Here is an 8,894-nt window from a genome sequence, read left to right as displayed (position 1 = left end):
AGAAACTTGCCGAGATAGGCAATGTTGTTCGTATTGAAAGCAAACAAAAGTAACCTCATTTAAACGAGGAGAGCGTTTCATTGGTCGTTTCAAGCAATGCTGCGGGTCACCGTCCGCGATGCTTGCGTCGACGGTGACGTAAATTTGACGTCAGCAGATTGGAATAAAGACAGATTGGAATAGTTTTACGTTATAGGGCTCCTGGAGCGACAACGAGTTCACGATTAAGCTAACATGACGGGCGTAATGTCGTTCCTTCAGTACATCAGTTTTGAGGCAGGCCCTGTTGCCGCACTTGTGGGTTTAGGTCGCATGCACGACCAAGTCTAGCCATTCGCATCCTGCAAGTCACTGGCTACATGTTTGGGGTTGCCTTAATTTACTACCCCTTATTGTAACTCTCTCTTTGAAGCAGCAAATACTCCATAACAAAAAAGAGAGATGCAAATGAGAGGAAGGCAGGGAGGTTAACCAGACTTAAAACGTCCGGTTTCCGATCAAAGAAGCGGTGCCGCGGGCTGTTGAAGATATCAAGTATAGAATGAACCTAGAAAATGCATGACATTCACAAGGCCTGGCCGCATTAATCGCTAGCTTCCGCACAATACGCACACTTGTTCTGCTGTGTTCGGAGGCATATCAGTCGGACAACGCCAGGCAGCAGTGCCAGCTGGATATTGCACTTCCCGACAGGAGAGGCCACGCCATCGAACCGAGTGTAATCGCATAAAGAAGCCGCTTCTATAAAGACCCATTGCTCTATCAGGGTCTCCGCATTCAGCGCCACAATGAACGCCATTAGTGGCCTCTCGTTCCCTAGCAGCAGCGATTCCTTTTGTCGCGAATGAGCAACGTGGATCGGCTCGTCTCCTGTCTTTTCTCCTCCGCTTTGTCCCCCAAGTTCTCTGTCCACGCAGGTGCGGACAAGGGTGGCATGGTGCACCCTCGCCTGATCGCGTGGCGTCGTGATTTGCGCTACAGGCTTGGTCGCCGTCTGTCGGCCTTCGAGACAAAGGGGGGCGAATTCGCTTACGCGTGTGCCGCTGTCCGTGTGACCTTTTAGGGCTCTGCGGATCACCAGCTGAAGCGCCCCAAGAATCTTCCCGCCTCGAAATCACTCCTCGGTAAGAATGATAGTTTGGGCTGGTTGCAGCGTTGGTGCACCCATGGTGACAAAGCCGCTAAATTTAGCGAGTTTCTTTAGCCGCGTTAGCCGTAACTTTGCCTTTATTTTTGGATTCCTAGCGCCTTATTCTAGCGACTCTCTTGGCGACCAAAAAAGCCAGCAGACTGCAGTGGAAAGATTATTTAGTGGCCTATGCAAAGTCACAGGAATCACACCACTTTGGTCCTGAGCGGGAGATAGTTGAAGCCCTTATTAGAGAGCGATCTGGGTGCGTTAAAACAGCTTTTCCAGGCAAAGCACAATTTTGAGATTTGATACCATTAAAAAAAAATCAGGGTTGCATTTTTTGTATTTTCACACTATGTCCGGTGACTCGCCACATAAGGGGTTAAGTTATGGCTTTAATAATAATAATAATAATAATAATAATAATAATAATAATAATAATAATAATAATAATAATAATAATAATAATAATAATAATAATAATAATAATAATAATAATGGAGACGTCTCTAGAACAGTTTAAATACAGACAAAAAAGACAATATTTTGAGAAAGTCATTGTCACCATCATCACTTAGCCAGTGTTGGCTAAAAATGGAGTGTTTCCGGCCGTAACGTGGCAACGTTGTTGGCAAAAAAGTTCGAAGGGGAGTCAACGTCTGTAGTTGAAGTCAACGTAAGACAATGTCGTCGTGGACGAGTTGGGGGTATGGAGTGGGTGCATGAATCGTATTATTTATTGTCGACTAGAGGTCGAATGTGTGTCCGAAATATTTTGTCATCACAATGATGATGATCATCATCATCGTCGTAATCGCTATTATAATCGCAATTATCATCATCGTCATCATAGCCATCCCTTAACCGGCATGGCGCGACCTGCACGAGCAGTGCGCCGCCTCTGTGACGAGTCCCTGAAATGCTGTGAAATGATCCTGCGTGAAGCCTGCACTGTGCAGAACCAATGGCGGCGTGCAGATGCCACTATATTGAATCGGAGAAACTAATGAAGTACAGTCTCTTCCGAATTATTTCGCAAATATGGCAGGAGAATCAAACGTAATTAGTGTATAAAATGCCTGATTTGGTGTTTTCATTTCAGCGTATCTAGTGGACGGTACAGAGCATAAGCATCAACATTGCATGACACTAAATTTGGTCCATGTGCAACGCGCAGATTGATATTACACGTTCCATAGTATGAAAATAAACACAATCGTACCCATCACATTTAGTTTCATACCACTTAGATAACCGGTTTACTAAATTTTCGCTTCAAACAGATTTCAACATACATGAAGCCAAGAAATAAGGCAGCGCAGAAAGGCACACGGGAAAAAAAAGTTTTCATTGATATGTAGAAGCGGTAAGGTAAAGGGAAGTGAAAGTGAATGAATAAACAACTTGCCGCCAGTGCGAGCCGAACACACAACACCCGCATTCAAACATATATGTTTGATCTGCAGACTCTTATTTCTTCGTCTATGTCAACCGCGTATGCAGACATGCTTTTTAAGTTAAGCATATATAATGTGCTCATTTTCGCAATCGTTGATCCTTAGCAATGGCGAAGCCTAGCCTGATTCTGATAAATGGGCACTCTTCTGGCCAGAGAGAAAGTGCGAAAGGCCTCCGTTGGAGGAGGGGCGAAGTCGTTAAAGCACGCGCGAAAAGTGTTGACCTGTTCAGCGACGTATGCAAATCTTGCCAGCATGACTCGCATCCGGTGTCTGATCAGCCAATAGCGGTGGCACGCTAACCGCGCAGCGCGCTAACACACGGTAAACATTGCAAGCCCAAAAATAAATGACGAGAGAGCCGACGCCTCTTCACCGCCGCACCATGCCGGCCTCCCAGGAGAATACACCGAACTCGGAAAACTGCGTTGCGAAAGTTTGGTGGCCGCGAGCTAGTTTGTTTTGACAAGAGTGCTTTTCTGTATACGTCAGCGTCCCCTAGAACAGCGAGGGCACTTCGTTGCTGAGCGCTATCAGACCGCTTTACGCTTGTCGAGCCTCTCGGCGCATATTTTGTGCGCGAGCTATAGTGACGGATGAGGTAAAGGGAGACAGAAAGAGAAAAACTCTGGTCTCGATCAGAAGTTCACGCCTGTAGTTACATTCTGAAAAAAAAAGAAAGAAAAAAAAACGTGCTCCAGCCTTGCACTAGTTGTGCAAGGCTGGAGTCAACAGCGGAGCTTGCGATCACCTAGCTTTTACGTGGCTTGCCTAAGTTGTTTGTGGGTTTTGCGAGGTTATGCTAGGTCTTGCTAAGTTGTTGGTAGGCTTGGCTAAGTCGTTTCTAGGTTTTTAAAGGTTATCGTAGGCTTGGCTAAGTTGTTTCTAGGTTTTGCGAGGTTATGCTAGAGATTGCTAAGTTGTTGTCTCGGCGGGCTTCACGCTCGAAGTTTTCGAGCAATCGTAGGCCGGGATCGCTTTCTCCACGACGTCGAGCGGTCAGGCGCCGACTCCCACGTTCCCTGGACTGAAACTCGGTATCCTCGACTCGGTGTCGTCTCTTCTCAGCCGCAGCTTCTGCGCGGAGTTCCGGGTCAGCTCAGCGGCGATGCATCGCTTCTCGCTTGGCAGTACGGCGCTCTTTCCGGTAAGCCGCTTCGTCTTGGGGCGTCCGGACTTTCTTCGGCCTTCTTATGGCAAAAGCACGTACGCACGGAGTAGAGGAGGCGAGAGGTGTGTCGCCGCGCCGGCTGTTCCGAGCTTTCACTCGCCTGTGACGTCACGACCCCGTCCTACGCGCGTGGGGTGCGAGGAGGTTACGTGGCTCGGAGCTCTCGGAGGTGGTTGCTAGGCAACGCGAGGCTGCACACAGATGGGCTGAGTTTTCTAGTAACGCTTTACGGCGGAACTAAAAGCTTAAGTAGCTCCGCAGTTAAAAACGAGAGGCGCCTGCTTGATGCACCTGTCTAGACAGCAAACGTTTCCTGAGAAACGCATGGTAACGTAGTAGTCAGCAATCATCGCTTACAGCGTTAGCAACTGATCCTACACACTGCGAACGAAGCAGGCATGACAGGAGCCTCTTCCTTCTCCCTCTTCTGTTGCTGCCTGTAGCATAAATGTCCTTGACGGCCACCTAGCAGTTTTGCATCCAGTACGATTTCATTGTTGTAATTGTTTTGTTGCGATCATGTTGAAAGCTTTCATTAATTAGAAAAGGCAACTTCCACGTGTTTGACAAACGCTAAAACAACACCAAATCTTCGGTGTCACCATGTCCCGGTGTTATTTGTTATTGAAGGAATTTGCGACGCTTACGTATGATATTGCTGCCTCCTGAAGCAGTGTAACACTTATGAATGTAATTATAGCCTACTATAATACTCGTTCAGATGATATTCAATAGCCTGGCAAGGAAACAAGAATTCCGAATCGCCAGTCAGCCCCTAGAGTCTGCGCAGGAGTATGTTTGTAATTACTCGCAGGGGACCCTGATCATGAGAAGGAAATTTGCAAAATAATAAAAATGGGTTGGAGTGCATACGGCAGGAATTACCAAATACTGAATGGGGGATTACCACTGTTGCTGAAAAGAAATGTCCACAATCATTGGATTGTACCAGTGCGAACATATGGGGCAGAAACTAGCAGGTTAACACAGAAGCTGGAGAAGAAGTAGGGCGCAAAGAGCTATAAAACGAAAAGTGTTCGGCGTAACGTTAAGAGACAGGAAGAGAGCGTTGTGGATAGGAGAGCAAACGGGGATAGCTTATATTCTAATTGACATTAAGAGAAAAAAATGCAGCTGGGCAGGCCTTGCATTACGTATGGTAGATAACAGGTGCACAATTATAGTTGCAGAATAGGTGCCAAGAGAAAGGAAGCGCAGTGGAGGACGGTAGAAAACTAGGTGAGGTGATGAAATACGAAAATTTGCAGGCGTAAGTTGGAACCAGTTAGCGCAAGAGATTGGAGATGGCAATGAGAGGCCTTCATTCTGCAGTGGATATAAAGAAGCTGTTGATGATGATAGTACTCGTACAAAACTGAGTGCATAGGAAATTATATGACCACATGCGTTCCTCACCGCCTAGCACCCACACGCATGAAGAAACTAATAACTAGCGACACACACAATATTTTGAAACGGTAATAGCACTAATAGATTTATCGAGGTTTTTTTTTTGTGAACTGCACATAAGTGCGTAAAGTCACAAACGTGGCTGATGGTGAAGCACTCGCTAGTATATTGACATCATGCACATGAAGCAATCAACGAGAAAAAAAGTTTCAGCCGCAATAAGCAGCGTCGGACAATTTCAGCACAGTGACACCTTCTCGCGCGTTGGAGTTGGTGACCTCTATTAGAACTTTGTCAAAGGAAGTTCGCAGCGATGCGACGACTTCATATATTATAGTTCCGCTGGAAAAGTACCATTGGCGAAATCCACCTCTCATCAAGGAATACTTATGCGGACTCACACTGCCGTGTGCATATAGTAAAACCGAAAAAGAGTCCCGGGTCCACTCTACAACAACAAAAATAGTTGTTCGAATAATTTAGGTTGTTCAGGAAACCACTGAGCACACAGATCAACTGCAGCACTTACCGGAATCTGGAAACAGTTAATCCAATGTGCGTTTCGTGCCCTGGATGGGACCACGCTGCCAAACACAGAGCCCTCGCCCCTACTCTTTTCTTCCGGAGCACCGTTAGAGCGCATGCGAGGAAACTTTCCTAAACCACGTCCCTTAGCCAGGTCTCACACGCAACCTTTGCGCAGCACAACTGCGTGAAACAGCGTTGAACAGGGAAGAAATAGGGCGATACGGCGGCCGAGACTGAGGCGGCATTCTTTAGTGCCAGCTTCAGCGCTGGCCATGTGGCGTTGCTTGGTGTGGGTTGCTTCAAACGCAAGCTTCGTCCATCCGACTTGTATACAGGCCGCGCCAGCGGCCTTTGCAGCCACGAACAAGGCGCCCCATTCTGAGGGCGCTGCAGTGGAGTGAGCAAAGAGGTGCCTTTCCCCTTTCACCTGCTTCCCTTCGCAAGTATATGTGGAGAGATATACGACGGCGGTGGTGAAGAAGGCGAGGCTGTAAAAAACCGTATTGAACAGGAAATGGTTGGTAAAATAAGCGAAGAAAAAAGAAACACAGCACGAGAGATCTGGCAAAATAAACACTCAACTCTCTAGACATTACTTTCGGTGTGTGTAGTGTACAGTATACGCATATATGAGACGCTATGTAGAACATCAATAGCCTATCGAATTCTCTGACTTACATGAAAGCTTAATTTCTCCTTTACTAACCTTAACTTAGCCTACAACGTTCTTCGTATGCCGGTATTGAGGCATTAGAACATCCAGGACGGCATTAACAACACCTTCAGTTCTTAAAGGGACACTAAAGTGAAAAATGATTTCTTCTGCATCAGTAAATTACCGTTCTACAACACCAAAAACACCACTCTTAGAACGATAAGACGTTTGGTGAGCCAGAAAAAGCGCAAGAACGAAATACGGGTGGCGACGCCTACTTGACTTCCCGCACTTGGGGGCGGTGACGTCTTTGATTTCGATGGCATCTTCTAGGGCCTACTAATTATATATAGCGGTACAGATTGACTACATTGTGTTCTAAAGGAACCAAATATTAAACATGTCAATTTTCGGGAACCTTTATTCAGCCAACACGGCCCAAATGCGAAAACACACTTTGGAATCCCTGACGTCACGCTGACGTACCAGCGATGGGGTTTCGGCGCGAGATTCAAATACTGATACTTAGACCTTCATTTTCTCATTTAATAATCAAACCATTTTTTTTAAATGGCTGCCTGCAGTGTTCTCAAACAATGCTTCATTAGTCTAAACTGATTTATTGTTTCGCTTTAGTGTCCCTTTAAGTGTTGTTGGGCAGTGGACGGCCACGCTTGCGCGGACCGATTTTCTTCTTCTCTTTCCTTCTTTGATCTTCAATTTTTCTACCCTTTCCCCTTGCACGAGTTCAGGCTGGCTAACCGGACAGTTACTCTGGTTATCCTCTGTCTTTCATCCCTTACCGTTTCTCTGCCTCTTGTCCAACAACTCTCTTACGAACAGTTGTAGCGTAATATTTTTATATCGTAAGCTATTGTGGGCTCATTCCAATAGCCGTTTCGTGTGGCGGTGGTGTCCGCCGTCGTCGCCGGTGTCCGGTGTCCGTCGTAGCTATCGTTTAGCGCGCTTGAAGCCACGCGATGCCACAGGCGCACCGCGTAGCGCAGATACGTGCTCACTTTGCATTGCAGTTACATATTGTAGTGCGTATAAAGGCGCACTTATGCAAGTGAATCGCGCTTTAATGTTTCGTGCATGTACACGCTTAACTTTCTCATTGGGACGATGCATCCTCTGAAAGGGACGCAAAGGGTTGGATGGAAAAATTTCATTGAATAATCAAGGGAGGGGAAAAGGGGACTAAGGGAAGGGGTAGGGCGGGATGGGTGGGTGGGTCCTTATTTTAGGACACCAGTGATCCTGGGAGCCCTATCCGCCTAGTCCAAGAGGCCCCTTTGGGCTCGCAGCCACGGCGGGGCGAGGAGTCACTTGTTCTTGCTCGCTATGTTTCTTCTAAATGGCGATATACCTTATTTTCTTCATTCTCCTTGCCACTCTACAGACGCAGCATTTTCCTGCCACAGTAGGGAAACGTGGGAGGAAAATGCCATGTCTGTAGAGTGGCAATTAGAATGAAGAAAATAAGGTGTATTGCTATTTAGAAGAAACATAGCGAGCAAGAAGGGACAAGCTCGCAGTGATAAACACTCGGTTCTTGTTCCTGTTCCTGCGGAGTGAGTGCTTTGGACCCTCCAGTAGTTTCCACTTGCATGGTATCGTGGCACATATTAAGGAATGTGACATGCGCGCCGCGTATAGTCTCGCTGCCTATGTTACCTCTTCGCAACGAGTTGTGGCGCCTCCTCGCAAATAACGAACCGCTGCCGTAGAAGCGACTCACAGAGCTGCGCGTGCGGCTGCAACCAGGCACCATGGGGCTCCGGAGAGCACTGTCCAGCCAGCAGCATAAGCCCCAGGTCGCCGTCGAAGCCGGGCGCACAGTTTCGTTCGTTATCAAGAAAACGACGCAAAAAGGCTTCGCCGCGAAGACCCTCTCGATACAATCGTGGAACACTGCTTTGCACTGCTCGATAGGTTCCACCGATTTGCCATCTGCTCACACAACGCACGTTATCTGACTGGACACAGGCTTCACGTCATGCACGACTAAATCTTAATGCGAGTGTCCCTACTTTGTTCCTCCGAACCTGGGGCCATGACATCAACGCCTACAGGTGTGTCGTGTCATCAAATACAACGGCACACGTAGCCTCGGGTGCGGCGATATACGGATGAGGAAATGAGTGTGTGCCGTTCAAACTCGTAGGAGCACCGGATGTCGACTTTGCCGACGTGTGCGCATTGCGTAACTCCGTGGGCATTGTGCTTGCCTCAGTGTATATGTGTCGCCAGCTGCTGAACGTGAGAAGATTGCGGACTTGTTGGCACATACCTTTGTTTGTCAACACGAGGTGCTCCTAATAATTACGGGTGATTTCAACGTAAACACAACGGATCCTTACAACGGCTGGTTCGTGCCAGGCGTTGTGAAAACCTCAGCATAGAATTTGTGTCAAATACACAATGCAGCTTTTCGCGCGCAGGGTCTTGTTTGCACGTCGTATTTACAAACACCAAAATACCTTCAATGCCTCGCGGCATGACTTCTCGACCTACTTTTCCGAACATAAAGCACACCTC

This window comes from Dermacentor andersoni, chromosome 4, assembly GCF_023375885.2.
Source record: "Dermacentor andersoni chromosome 4, qqDerAnde1_hic_scaffold, whole genome shotgun sequence".
NCBI lineage: Eukaryota > Metazoa > Arthropoda > Arachnida > Ixodida > Ixodidae > Dermacentor > Dermacentor andersoni.
The sequence above is the reverse complement of the archived record's forward strand: the minus strand, read 5'-3'. Positions refer to the sequence as shown.